The sequence below is a fragment of the Dipodomys merriami genome, unplaced genomic scaffold (genome assembly GCF_024711535.1).
Source record: "Dipodomys merriami isolate MVZ:Mamm:240054 unplaced genomic scaffold, mDipMer1.0.p SCAF_2301, whole genome shotgun sequence".
Lineage (NCBI taxonomy): Eukaryota > Metazoa > Chordata > Mammalia > Rodentia > Heteromyidae > Dipodomys > Dipodomys merriami.
The window spans coordinates 2,587-17,132 of NW_027203718.1; the positions used below are offsets into that span (position 1 = coordinate 2,587).

The following is a 14,546-nucleotide window of genomic DNA, read 5'->3' on the forward strand; positions in this document are numbered from 1 at the left end:
GGACTTTGAGGAGATACAGGGGTTTTGGGATTTACATTCTACAATCTTAGCTTTTATTACCCACTATCACAGATCTCTGGAAAGTTTTGCCCAGTTAGACCAACATGGGTGATAGGCATGTTTACAAACTTATCTTTCTATGACCTTCTGGCTTGATCAATTTTTTGGAGGACCAAGCTCAAGTAACTCAGGACCTGATACCACTTTTGTCATCCAAACATTTGTTAGTAATTGCATCTGGATGTTTTAACATTGTCAGGGTCCCTGGAGTGCCTTTCTTATGTTGGGATAAATACATCTTTGGCACTTTCCTTGGTCAGTCACTGGACTTGAACTCAGGGTTTGAGTGCTGTCCCTCAGCTCTCCAGCTCAGGACTAGCACTTGGCCACTTTAAACTCCAAAACAACTCAGCTTTGAGCACTCTGTTGGCAGATTAGAGATGACAATCTCACAGGGACTTTAGTTTGCCTGTGCCTGGACTGGCTTCGAACTGCAGATCAATGAGTTTTTTTTTTTTTTTTTTTACAAACAGTCACTTTTACTCCAACTAAAAGCAACAAAGATGGTCATTGGAAGTAGTTTTATAAGCATGGTTTTACTTATTAAATTACATTTGACAAACTTGCCCTATCTTTTACTGTGGGCCTTCTGGCAACTGTTACAAAAAACTTTAAGGGCAAACTAGAATACTTTTACTTTGAAATAAACCTTTAGGAAAAATTTATCTTTTAAACTTGTCTGGGAGGCCAGCCACTCCCCACAACTTCTCAAATTTTTACAAGGGGGATGTCATTTTAAATCCTTTTTGTAAAGTTATTTTAATTTGCATTTAAATGCATCATTGAAACACTGGGCTGTATATTCTTTGCCTGTAGGCTGTCCTGTGGGCAGTGAATAGAAAGAGTGGCCATTTTTTTTCTGCAGTCTGAGTTACCTTTAGGAATTTACCTCCAATTGTAAAATAGTATAGAAATCAATTTCTATCCTTTGCTCATAGACCCCGTATGGTCTAACTTCTGGCGATGAACATTTACAGATCCAAATATCTAATGTGGCTTGTGTTTTACCCTTAATTAACAGGCTTTTGGTCATGTGAGATGAAGCAAGGCCAGAGTCTGAGAGAGACTGTGGCATCTCCCAGCATGTATGGACTGTTGCACCTCCTGTTGGTAACCTGCAATATTTCTACATATACTGGTTAGAGACCTGGTTTACACTGGCTTTTGCAGGCTGGTGCCACTGGTTTAGGCAGCTGTGCCTGGGCCTAGTCACTCTGGTCCCTTGATCTTAATTGAAGTTGATCGGCACACAGGGGAGAAAACTAGAGAATCAAACCCTTAGCTTTAGTTTACTAGCCATGGTCAGTGTACAATAGTTAACTCTTAGCATAGATGGACATAGGAATGACATAATTCACAGCCAACTTAGTTACCAATTTCATTTACTTTGTAAAGGACATTGTCTTTTTTAAGTCCTTTTCCAAGGTCTTTTAAAACTGCCTGTTTTTTCTTTGGCTTAGTCAGGTCACAAAGTTTTAAAGCAATTTAGATTAATTCACAGCTTCCATTGACAAAGATTTTTAGTAGGCAGAGTAACCTTGAAACCATAATCACTTACATATAGTCAAATAAGACACAGACAGAAATGTTTGTGCACAGATAATAGAGCGTGCTTAGATTTTAAAATAGACTTTTAAAGTTTTGAAATTTTAGTGGAACTACTTTTCTAATTATGATGGAACCATGTGGTCAGTTTAAAATACAAAACTTTGCCAACAAGAAACCTAGTGAACAGGAGGCAATAGGAACATACACTTGGCCTAGCATAATGGCGCCACAGGACAGGGGAGGGGGGAGGGGTAGTACCAAGCTGAAGTACCAAGATGCCAATTTGGCACATCCACCACTTGCTCAATGCTAGAGAGAAGAGTAATACATTTTTGGTAATATCCAAACTTGTTGGCCTTTATTTCGGGGAGTTTAGACTTAAACTCACCCATTTCCTATCTAATGAGTAGAAACAAGCAATTACTGGTTACATTCTTCCAGGGCTTAACCAAAGCGTTTAGCATATGAAATACTTGTGAAAGAGGTTACAAGCAGGTAATTTTGGCAAGAGGCAGAGTTTAAGGGGAGGGGGAGAGAGAGAGAGAGCTACTTGCTCAAGCATTCTCAGAAGTGGAGTTTTAAATGTGGGGCCAAATTTAACTGATGGGGACTGAACAGCCCTCCAAGGCCAGGTGGCCTTAATGTAAAGAAATTTAGTGTCCTTCCCATGGTAAGTGACCTGAAGCCATGTGCCTAGAGTAGAGTGTCCTCTGCAGTGCAGGTTGGCTCCTAAATAGGTGGTGGCCCCACCAGTGGAGACTGTCCTTATGTTGGTCCAAGGTGGGTCCTTGGGCCATGGTAGGCCTCTAGTGGCTAATTCCAGCACTTGGCCAAGTTTTTGGTCAGATGGTGAGGGTGGGGCTCAGTTAGCCCAGAAAGGCTCAGGTGGCCTTACCACTGATATTGGAATCAGAAACCCCAACCTCAGACAAACTTGTCACTTACCCTGGAGTGGGAATTAATTAGTGGGGCTGGATGGGCTGGTAGAGCACTCAGTCAGGAGAAAGTTACCTTGATGGTCCTCTGGTGACTGGAGTGAAGGATCTCAGAATAGGTCCCAGGGCAGCTGTTTGAACTCCCTTCAGAAGTGCAGGGGGAGCAAATGCACTGGAGAACCTATCCCAGTATGGAGCCACCAGTGAAAGAGGATCAGACACATCCATCCTATGGGACCATGCAGAGGCAGGCAGGCAAAGGAGAAAGATTATTACAAGGTTTATTAGAGGAGCCATATTTCCCCCAAGAGGGAGCACATGACCTCCATCATCATCCTGGTAGCAGAAGTATCTGAGAGAAAAGGAAGTGAGGTAGATGGGAGTTCAGGTGGATCTGGGTGGAGAGAGGGAGAGACCAGTTGTATGGAGGGAACTCCAGAAATGGGATGGGGCCCAGATGAGGGTGGAGCTGAGGACCAAAGGTGAGCGATCTACAAACTGCAGTTCAAAGCCAGTCCAGGCAGAGAAAGATTATCATCTCTAACTAGCCAGCAGAGTGCCAAAAAAGCGGGCAGAGTTGCTTTGGAGACCGAAGTGGCAAAGTGCAATCCTTGCACTGGAGAGCTGAAAAACAGCACTCAGGCACTAAGTTCAAGTCCAGTGACCAAGGGAAATGTCAAGGTTGCGTTTACCCTAACAAAGAAAGAAGCACTCCTGGGACTTTGGCAATAATGTTTGGCTCTTCTAAAATTGATCAGAGCTGAGGTCATGGCAAGCTACTTTATAAGCATGCCTAACTGGGCAAGAACTTGTCAACCATTTGTAATAGTTGGCTGTAAAAGGCTGAGGTTGTGAAATGTGGGGAATAGCTTAAATCCAAACTGCTCTGTATATGCTTAAAACCATAATTGGCAGTAAATTCTGGGCTGACACTAACCAAATAAATTTGTTTAAGAATAAAATATGAAATTGTTAGGACCAGATCAAAAGTAAACAGATAGGGTATTAATTAGAACAAGGAAGGAGAAAATTCAAATTTAACTGAGACAAATAAGTCCCAAGTAAGGAGAGAAACATTGGTATAAACACCAAAATAAAACAAAATTGTGGTCTGATAATTACTAAAAAGATCATTTATATCAAGATTTAGACCAAATGTTAAATTTTCGAAGATAAGGGCTTAAGTAGAGAGTTAAGCACCAGGAGCCACACTAAACATCTGTATTCCAAAGGATGGCCTTTCCCTCCTAGGCTATTTGAGGAGCTAAACAATGCTTTGGCGTATTTGGGGAGGTAATGTTTTCCTAGGATTTCAAGGTAAGACTTGTCCCACCTCCAGGCCTTGAAACTGGGTGCAATGCCCCCATCTCCAGCCTAGATACCAGGATGTCTACAGGCAGTTGTGTGGACTTAACCACCCTATTTGCCTTGATGCAATTTGTAATCACTAACTGTTCGTTCTGCTTTTATAACTTGTTTGTCAATTACAAAACTGCCACTGAACACCTACAAGTGGAACTTCTTATGGATCTTACCTTTAAACATCCTAGACTATTTAAATCTTTTACAAACCAAAGTACTAAACAGGCTATGCTGCTATAGCCCCCCCCCCAAAAAGGGTCCATACAGTTATGAAAAGTTAAAAAATTATGCCTAAACTCTAGTTTGGAATAAAATGTAATTAGTAAAAAGTTGTCACCTTGACAAACTACCCCACACTATATTATAAAAGCCAGTGTACAATCAGAAAAATATTAGGAGAGTTTACTAAAGTTAGTCCCTAGGTAAAACTTCTTTAATCAACCTGTGTAGACTAATGCCAACTGTTTACACACCCATAAAACATTTAAGCTTCAATTATTAAAAAAACAAAAAAGGGGAATCCCTAAGGGAAACTTTTGCCTTAACCTTATTTACTCTAAATTTTTAAAATTTCACTCAAAGTGATCCTTTCACTAAAGCTGAAAAGCATTTTATCCCTCTAGCAGCATCTCACTATCTATTCCCATATGGTTTAAAAAATTTAATCAATGAAGACTAAGACTAATGCCCCATAAGGGAAAACAGTGTTTCTATCATTCCAGATGGATCCACTGGCAACATCTGGGTCCCTTTTTGACTCATCCGACCTCCAGAGAAGCAAAAACAACACAACACAACCCTGAGGAAGAAGATCTAGTAAGCAGCTTTGCATACCTAAGGTTGAAGTCCGGAGGAAGCCATCATCCTTATCTTAAGAAAACCAGCTTGACCCCAGCAACATGGGGTCAGAATAAGGTGTTGACACAAGACCGAAGCCACCCTGGTCAGTACAAAAACCCCTAGAATACCTGAATATCTGTTTTGGCCATGATTGCACTGCTTGTGAATACTTCTGCAGTGGGTAGTGAACATGCATATTGGGCCTATATCACTCACCCACCATTGTTAAAATTAGTGGATTAGCTAGACCAAGGTCCAGTGGCGTACACAAATGACAGCACGTATTTTCCTCCACCATGGGATCATGCAGACCCTAATCATCCAGGTGAGGAAGGAATACCTTATATTATTTCCTTAGGATTTGAGTCTTTACCACTGTGTTTAGGGACATCACCTTGCTTACCAACCAGAAGACAGGTATGGGCATACATCTTGCCTGATGATAAAATCAACAATCATATGGGGCGATTCAGCACAATTTCCTTAAATTTTATTGGTAAGGATCATTCTTATACAAATAAGACTGGGCAACCACCTAACCTAGTATGACAGGACATTAATTATTGAATTTTGTTTATGTTTCTATTCAGTGGTCTCAGTGTCAAAACCCTAGAGGAAAGATTATACAGCATAATGATAACATCTCATTTATAGATTGAGGTCCTCATGGATGTTTCATTGCCAATTATTCTGAAAAGCATGTTGGTGATTGGTATACTAATAATTCTTCTGATGGTGACGTCTATACAATGGAGTTATAAATCATGTAGAACCCATTGGCTTGCTCACCTGACATGATGGAGGCCTTGTGCCTCATAGGCCACATATAAATTTCAGGGGACACTTAGGGCCTGAGCAGTGGCATTTATAAAACTTGCCACGCAATTTTATACAACTCAGAATTGGGTTGGTCACTTTACTAGGGCCCATGAGGCAAATTATACATTTTACAGGAACCATTCTTTTACTGTACAGGGTTGTATTAAACTTTCCTATGTACTAGCCCACAGGGACAGTGTCAATCAATGAGAACCCACGCAGCCTGGACTCTTTACATGCTTAAATCATACTATTTCTTTTAAAATGCCTTCTCAGTCTCTCCTGATATTAAGATCTCGCTTAGGGGTCTGGGTGCCTGTTAATCTCACCCGACCTTGGCAGGAGAGCCCCACTGTTGGTTTGTTGACAGGAGTCTTCCAGCAACTGCTGAAGAGAACTAGGAGATTCCTGGGTCTGAGTGTAGCTGTGATCCTTGAAATGACTGCTATCACCATGACTGCTGCGACTGCCGGAGTGGCCCTGCATTCCTCCATCCAAACCAAGGACTTTGTAGAGAAGTGGCTGGACTGTCACCAGCTATAGACTCATCAGCACAATATTAAACAGGACATTGATTCCCGTCTGAACACCCTGCAACACACGGTGCAGTGGATGGGAGACCAGATAATTGATCTGCAGAAACAGCTAACCTTCAAGTGTGATTAGAGCTCAATAAACTGTGCATCACTCCTACTTGATTCAACACTTCTAACATTACTTGGCAGGGACTTCACTACCACCTGCCGGTCTTGCAAGGAAATTTGACTTGGGACATCCACTAGTTACAGCAGGAAGTCATTGAGACTTTCTTGGCACAACTCCCTGGCGTGGGATATGAAGGTCTGGCTGAGGGAATTGCATCTGTGCTAAACCAATTGGACCCTCATACCTGGTGGCACAGTTTTACCCATAGTGTTTCTACAGGATTGATTGCATTATGTCTTGTCAAGATATTGCTGTCTACATTCCAAAATAGTTTCTGCAAATCCCTTCTGCAAAGGATCTCTTGCTTACGGTTGTACTTAAAAAACAAAAAAGGGGGGAGATGTCAGAGGCATCAACCGGCATAACCCCATCTGTTGCTGTTTCCACAACGGGATCTGGGAACACGATGTGTGGTATAGGCAAGAAGGGACTACACCATGTGAGTATAGACAAAATTTATTGGAACATCACATGTTTATATACAGCACACAAGCAGGAGAAGTAAATCTTCAGTCAGGGGCAGAGAGTTAAACAGTTTTATGGGAGCACAGACAATGAGAGTTTAAACAGAAAAAGCTAATCCTTGTCAACAAAAGTGGAGCAGTTCCACTAATCAAGGTTGTAAAAGCAGGTAAAGCACAGTTGATTACACATAGGGGGGGTCTCCAGGTGCTGTTCTACATGATTAAGAAGATGAAGCACGAATGGTACTTTTTGCAAACCATTACCTGAGCCTTGCACCGGGGGCAGAACCTTTGGCCAGCATGGAGGAAAGGGTGACCCTTCCTCCCCGAGAAGAATTGGAAGTGGTCCTGTGGCTCAGGTGGTAGGGCACTTGCTTTCAGCTGAAGAGCTGAGGGACAGCGTCCAGGCCCAGAGTTCAAGCCCCACGACCAACAAAAATAAATAAATTGGAAGGAAGGAATGCATGCCTGCATGCACCCTCAGAGCACACAGGTGCTCAGATGGGGTTTTGCAGGCCTATGCCTCCAACACCCATATGAACCCCTCTCCTTTTGCTCCCGATCCAGCTCCCAGATCTTAGGCAGATTGGGTGGAAGGAGGCTGTGTCAGTCCTGGAGTTTTTCTCTGCCTCTGGCTGTGCCTGAGCAGCTGCAGGAGCCCTGGCCCATGCTGCAAGAGGCAGCAACAACTGCTGCAGTCGCTGCTGCAAGTTTGGCCATTTGGCTCCACTCCTGCCTGGTTGCCCTGACACTGGAGGAGTCTCGCTGGCTCCTTTGCTGTTTCACACTGCACCTCCAGCCTAGGGATGAGCCCAGGAAGCTCGGCGCTGGAGCCTTTGAGACCTGGGGGATTTGGAGGGGCTGCCCTGCCTGCAGGGTCTGGCCTGAGGAGCCTGTGCCCCAGCCATGGCTGCTTGCTGCTTCTCACTGCTGCTCAGAAGAAGCGGCGGCGGCGCTGGCCTGTAGCCGTCTTGTTTGCTCCCTCCGAGGCTCTTAGAGTTGTGTTACTGGCAGAACACTATCCCAACTGCTCTAGTACTATTTTATTGTATTTTAAAAATAAAAGACTTCATGGGCCCCATAAGTGCTTTATAAAATATGACTGGCAGCCGTTATTTAAATAAATGTGAGAATTCGGGAGTTTTTTTTTTTTTATCTTTCTAAGTGATTTTTTTTTGTCTGTCTTTGGACTTGAACTCTGGACCTGGGTGCTGCTGTCCCTTAGCTCTTCAGCTAAAGACTAGCACTCTACCACTTGAGCCACAGGACCACTTAGGTTTTCTGGTGGTTTATTGGAGATAAGAGTCTCATGGTCTTTCCTGCACTGGTTGGCTTTGAATCTCGATCCTCAGATCTCAGCTTCCTGAGTGGCTAGGATTACAGGCAGGAGCCACTTGCGCCCAGTTCTAAGTGATCATTTTAAAGGCTAAGCATGATAGTACCATCTACTTGGGAGGCATAGATTGAGAGGACGGCAATCCAAGACCAACCCATGCAAAAAGTGAGATCTGATCACAATCATCAAGCTGGGCTGATTCCAATAATCTCAGCTAGATGGGAGGCTGGTCCTGGGATGGGAAGAAAACAGGATGCCCTAACTTAAAAACTAAAGTACAAAAAGGCCGTGGTGTGGATTAAGAGTTAAACACCTGCCTAAGCATGAAATCCTTTGTATAAACTCTAGTACTGAGAAAAGGAGGGAGGGAGGAAAGCAGGAAGGGATATAGGGGAGGGAGAGAGATGCTATTTCATTAATTTTACATTTTTCCTAACACCATTCACTTTGAGTTTCTTTTGCTCAAGACTAGCACTCTACCACTCAAGCCTCAGTACAACTTCCAGCCTTTTCTCTTTATGTGGTACTGAGGAACCAAACCCAGGGCTTCATGTATGTGCTAGGCCAGCACTCTATTACTAAGCCACATTCCCAGTCCTTCTTTTATTTTGTAAGATGAGGTTTGGTTTTGTGTTCTTCTCTTGGCATGGAACTTAGGCTAGTCTCAACCTAACTTCTGACTCAGCCTCCTAAATTCAGAGATTGCAAACATAGACCACCATACTCAGCTCAGGATTCCTTTGAGAGAATCATCTTTTCAGAGACAGAGTTATTCTGTCTTCCTTGGATTGGATGGCCTTTTGCTTTTGGCATTGTGTTAATCCCATTTCTTGTCCTGATATATTTCTCCTTCTAGATCAATAGAAAATTTTCAGCTTCCCAACTTGAAGCCTATTGGTCTCATCCAATAATATAACAAAACTTGTGAATATCATTACCTGGCATCATGGGCATGCCAGCCAGCTAAAACTCAGCTATCAGGTGGGTTTGGGCTTCAACAATGCAGGCAATTCTCTGCATAACCTGAAAACTGTCATAGATAATGTTGGTTTATTCCATCCTGTTTTCAGCTGCTTGCCATTCTGAGCTTTGTATGTTTTTGCTTTCTTTTATTTATTTATTTATTTATTTTTGAGTCATAGGCCTTGATCTCTGGGCTTGGCTTGGGTGATGTCCCTGAGCTTTTCAACTCAAGGCTAGCACTCTACGACTTGAGCCACAGAGCCACTTCTGGTTTTCTGGTGGTTTATTGGAGATAGGAGTCTCACGGACTTTCCTCCCTGAGCTGGCTTTGAACCACGATCCGCAGATCTCAGACTTCTAAGTAGCTAGGATTACAGGTGTGAGCCACCTGTACCCGGCCCTGACTGAATCTTGAAAAGAGAAGACAGGAATAGGTCAAGAGACACACAGTATCAAAATGGGGATGGGAGGGATCGAGAGTTCTGACTGAGCAGTGGATCCATATAAAGTCTGATCAGACTTACTCCAAACATGAAGGAACATCTTCAGTCTGGATGTGGGATGCCTATAAACATTGTCAGGGACATGAAAGGAGCAGGGTTGGGATGAAGGTTTTAGGGAGCACTGTGGGATGAAGTGTCATTAAAAACTCTCAGCTCTGGGGCTGGGAAGTTGGCTCAGTGGTAGAGCGCTTGCCTTGCGTGCCTGAGGCCCTGGGTTCGATTCTTCAGCACCATATAAGCAAAATGGAAAGCCAGAAGTGGCGCTCTGGCTCAAGTGGTAGAGCACTATCCTTGAGCTGAAGAGCTGAGGGACAGGGCACAGGCCCAGAGTTCAGGCCCCACAACCGGACCCTCCCCCCCAAAAAAAACCTCTCAGTTCTGACAGCACAGATCAAGTGTTTGTCTTGAGAGTCCCCTGTTGTGCTGTGGCAATGCTCTTCCTGTGTATGTCTGTCTAGAGGGGGAGGTGTTTGCTCCTCATTTGTCATTAATTCTAGAGGACAGAGGAGCCCCATGAGTCCAGTAAACAGATGCTTTCTGGCAGCTTCTCACAGTGTTTCCTCCAGGCAGCACCAGGCTCTTTACTTGCTCTGATGAGGCAGCTGCATATGGGTCTGCAGGAATTTCTTGTCAAGAAATTAGAGAGTCATTCATTCATTACTCTAGAACAAAGAGTGGCAATGCCTAACTATAGGTTGCTTTGTTATTCCAATGTGTGTGCTACTGGCACTGGCTTGTCTCTTCAGTCTGCACAGGCTCAGGACAATACTATAGTCAGCTCGGACACACCAGCTTACACCCAGTCACTACTCAGAATGTGATGTCAAAGCTACTCCTGGTAATAGATGACAAGGCTGTTTAAGTCAGAATAAGATCACAGCAGAATGCACTACGATATCTTTTTGCTCCTCTGATTTAACAGCTTCTAAGCTAGTGTTTCCTGGCTTCCTATCCTTGTGGCGTAGTATGAGAGCCATCTAGGTTGTTGCAATGCATCAGCCAGGAGAAGGGTGTCTATAGTCAGAGTATGACACAAAAAATAGCATCTGTGGTGAGGTTAGACTTGGTGTTGGATTATAATTAAGCTATTTCTGCAAAGCTGGGAAGCATGGAAATGGACTGCCATTGTGAAATGGACATGGGATAATTTAGGAGACAACAAGGATCTGAGTAGCTCTCACCTGTAATCCTAGCTACTCAGGATGCTGTGATCTGAGTACTGAGGTTCAGAGACAACCTAGGCACAAATATCAGATAGTTTCTTTCTTCCAATTAACTAGCAAAAACGAACTAGAGCTGTGGCTGAAGTACTAGCCATAAGAAAAAGAGCTAAGGGTCAGCACTGAGCACATGCTAGCATGAAAAAAATGAGAAAGACATAAGAAGGGAAATTACAAGAAACTTACTGTGAACAATTAGACCTCTAATTATCTTTCTTTTTATTAGCAAGTATTGGTTGTACAAGAAGGAGGTTGTGACGTTCCCATACATGGATACAATGTATCACAGTCATACCCACTCCATCACCTACCCAGTCTTATTTCCAGTTAACACTAAAAAGCCAGAAGCAGTGAGGTAGCTCAAGTGGAAGAGTCCCAGCCTTGAGCAAAAAACTGAAGTGACATTACCAGGTTCTGAGTTGAAGCCCTAGTACAAGGACCACCACACCCAACAAAAATAAAATATTCCATGGGAATGAATGTAGATCTTGTAACATACAACTACAGAAAATAGTAATGTCTGGCATTGAGCTCCCTTAAATTATAAATAACATGAGGAAACAAAGGTCCAAAGTCTTTTTGAATAGCATTTTATTTTCTGAGGATAACAGAATAACAAGACATTGTTATTGTCTGTTCTGTCACATGGTGTTAGATATAAGTATGAGATACTCTGCAGGAAGAACCTCTGTGCAACTTCTGAGGAAACAGAAGTTGGCTGTTCTTTTAAGGGTGAAGGAAATACTTTGTATCTTTTGATGGCGGTGAATCTATGGGAAATCATCAACCTATTAAAAACTAGATATAGTTATAGAATTATATCATCTTATATTAAGAAAGGTCATTAAAGGCACTTTAAAACTAAACAAAGAGGGGCTGGGAAGGTGTCTGAATGGTAGAGTGCTTGCCTCACATGCATGAGGCCCTGGGTTCAATTCCTCAGAACCACATAAGCAGAAAAGCAGAAAGTGGTACTGTGGCTCAAGTGGTAGAGCACTAGCCTTGAGCTGAAAAGCTGAGGGACAGCTCCCAGGCCCTTTGTTCAGACCCCATGGCCAACAAAATACATACATGCATACATACATACATACTTACATAAACTAAGAATAAGAACTTTAAAAGAGTAAATTAATAGAAATTGAATATAACTTAAATAGCAATCTACAAATTTATACTGTTAAATTCATTGAGTACTTAAAAAATGGGGAAATTCAATTCTTTCCCATAATAGATTGTTAACTGAAAAATATAATTTGAGTGAGGGAATTTTGTGTACATGCCTATTACATATCATCTAATAGAAATGCCATGTAAGCCAGAACACAGAAGCCTCCCACAGAACATAGTGCTGTCTGAAAATGAACTCATGGAAAAATGGTACAAAACCTTGTTCAGAAGTCATACTAAAATTTTTCTGTGTATATGCTGATCCTGGGGTTAGAACTGAGGGCTTGGATGCTGTCTTTGAGCTAATTTTGCTCAAGACTAGTGCTGTGCCACTTGAGTCACAGCACCACTTCCAGGAGTGTTTTAGTAGTTTTTTGGAGATGAGTCTCATGGACTTTCTTTCATGGGCTGGCTTCAAACATTGGTCTTCAGATCTCCACCTCCTGAGCAGCTAAGGCTATAGGCATGATCCAGCAGTGCTGGGCTCCAAACTGACAATTTTCTCTCAAGAAATATCATTTCACACTGAAATAGTGAATCCAAATAGCTCATAATGGAACAAGGAATAATATTTCCACAGCAACCTATAGTGGATCTATTCGCATATACTGTGACAGATACCAAATGTTCCCAAATCAAATCTACCCTAACCATTTTTCTCTCATAGACCCTTCTTAAAGCAATTTCAGCAGGTTTTGTTAGTTTGTTTTGTGCTTATTCTAGGTCTTGAACTCGGGGCCTGAGTACCATATCTATGCTCCTTTTGCTTAATCTTAGCATGCTACCACATGAGCTACAACCCATTTCCTTTCTTTTGGTAGTTTTTTGGAGATGAAACTCACTGATTTTTCCTGCTGACAAGCTTCTGAATAGATGGGATTAAAGTTGTGAGCCACTTTCCCCCACCTTCATTGTTTACTTTTGTAGGAGCACATAAAGTACTTCCACCACATTTGTCCATTTGCCCTTCCCCTCACAATGCTACCCCCACCAAAAACCTTATAATAGCTTTCTTAATCCCTTGATTAAAGTAAACTAAGCAAAGAGACAATTAAAAATGATATGCTATGTCTTAGGTTGCCTTGATCTTAGCAGAGTATCACTTCAAGTTAAAAACTGATTAACAAAAATTAAAGAAAAATACCGAGGAGACTCAAAATTGAACAAAGTAAATCCTAATCTTCAAGTTTCAGGTCTCCAAGTAAAAGGAAAGCAGAAAATGTTGTTGCGAGTTCCAGGTAACCAGTGAGGCTTGATAGTCAAATGTGATGTGTGATCCTGAAGTCTGAGGGGAGGATGAGCAGTACTAATGTATAAGTGTTTAAAATCCCTCACTTCAATGGTTATGCTGGGGTGAAGTTGAGAATGTCCTTGTTCAAGGTTTTGGGTATCATCATATTTATGACTTCATGAAATCCCATAACATCATGATGCCTCTTCCTGAAAATTCATTGAGTAATCCTAGCTACTCAGAAGGCTGAGATCTGAGCATCATGGTTTAGTTATCTCCAATTAATCACCAAAAAGATGGAAGTGGAACTGCAGCTCAAGTGGAAAATCACTAACCTTGAGGGGGAAAAAAAGCAAACAAGAACAGATTCTAAGCCCTGAGTTCAAGCCCTAGGAGTGGGAGTGGGGGGAGTTTGATTGAGAAGGAAGACAAAAGACAGTCAAAGCCAAGAGTAAAGTAGGTCCTAAAAGTTCAGAGATTACAACCTAGAATGCCTTTAACCAAGGATGCTTGTCTTAGTTGGGTTTTTCTTATTGTGATTTTTATAGGCAAACAGCATTGAATTGGAGAAAAAAATAGCTTTCTCAACCTAAACCAAATGTCAAAATGAAGAAAAAGCCTATCTTGTGCAAGCCTATAAAGCAGGAGTTACTGGAGGGGAATGAAGAAAGCCTAAAGAAGAGCTCAGCATCCCAGAGAATGGTGTGTCAGACCAGGAAGGCAAAGAGGAGGACCAGGAGCCAGAATCATCATGTGACTTCAACTCTGTGGATATGTGCAGAGTCATGTGTTCACTCACTAACTCTTAGGATTTTGTCATGGCTAGGACACTAAACTCGCTCCTTACTCAAATTTTCCCTTTCATCTGCTTGATCTCAAAACTTCTTAACTTGGGTGGCATTTTTTGTGCTTTTGAAATTTTTATTATTTCTCAAAAACAGCCTTTGAAGTGTTAAAAAGACATCTGGGTGAATAAAGTGGAAATTTTCGAGTTTTGTAAAAAAAAAAATTAATGAACTGAGGCAGTTGGAAGACCATGGGAAGAGGTGTAATAAGAATAGTCTCTTCCGTGGGAAAAGTCTCAACAGTTTTACCTTCAGCTCCATCTATAAGAAACCATTAACATTCTCTATTAGTAGAGTTATTATTTGTATAATTAAATTTGGAATTGGCACTTGATGATCCAAATATTAAGTACCAAGTCCACTGAGCAAAGTTTAGGTTGTCTGATATAAAGTTGAAGAGCCTACAAGTTTAAATTTTTCTTTAATATAATAAGTAACAGACTATTTTTCAAAATCTACTTGGTATGGCGAACTTGAATTGCTAGGCCTGGTAATACTTTTCATTGTAGGAACAACTAGTTTTTCTACATAGCTCTTACCCTATACCC

General features: G+C 42.0%; 1 long non-coding RNA gene across 2 annotated transcripts; it reads left to right on the forward strand.

Moving 5' to 3' along the window:
* Positions 1-3,891: 3,891 nt before the first annotated feature.
* Positions 3,892-14,166, forward strand: LOC138835229 (uncharacterized). Of its 2 annotated transcripts, XR_011374520.1 has the most exons (4): positions 3,892-4,848; positions 5,935-6,708; positions 8,926-9,050; positions 13,702-14,166. It is a non-coding gene; the product is annotated as an uncharacterized lncRNA (long non-coding RNA). The 2 variants fall into 2 exon arrangements; XR_011374519.1 differs by lacking the exon at positions 8,926-9,050 and having other exon boundaries at positions 3,894-4,848.
* Positions 14,167-14,546: the final 380 nt, after the last annotated feature.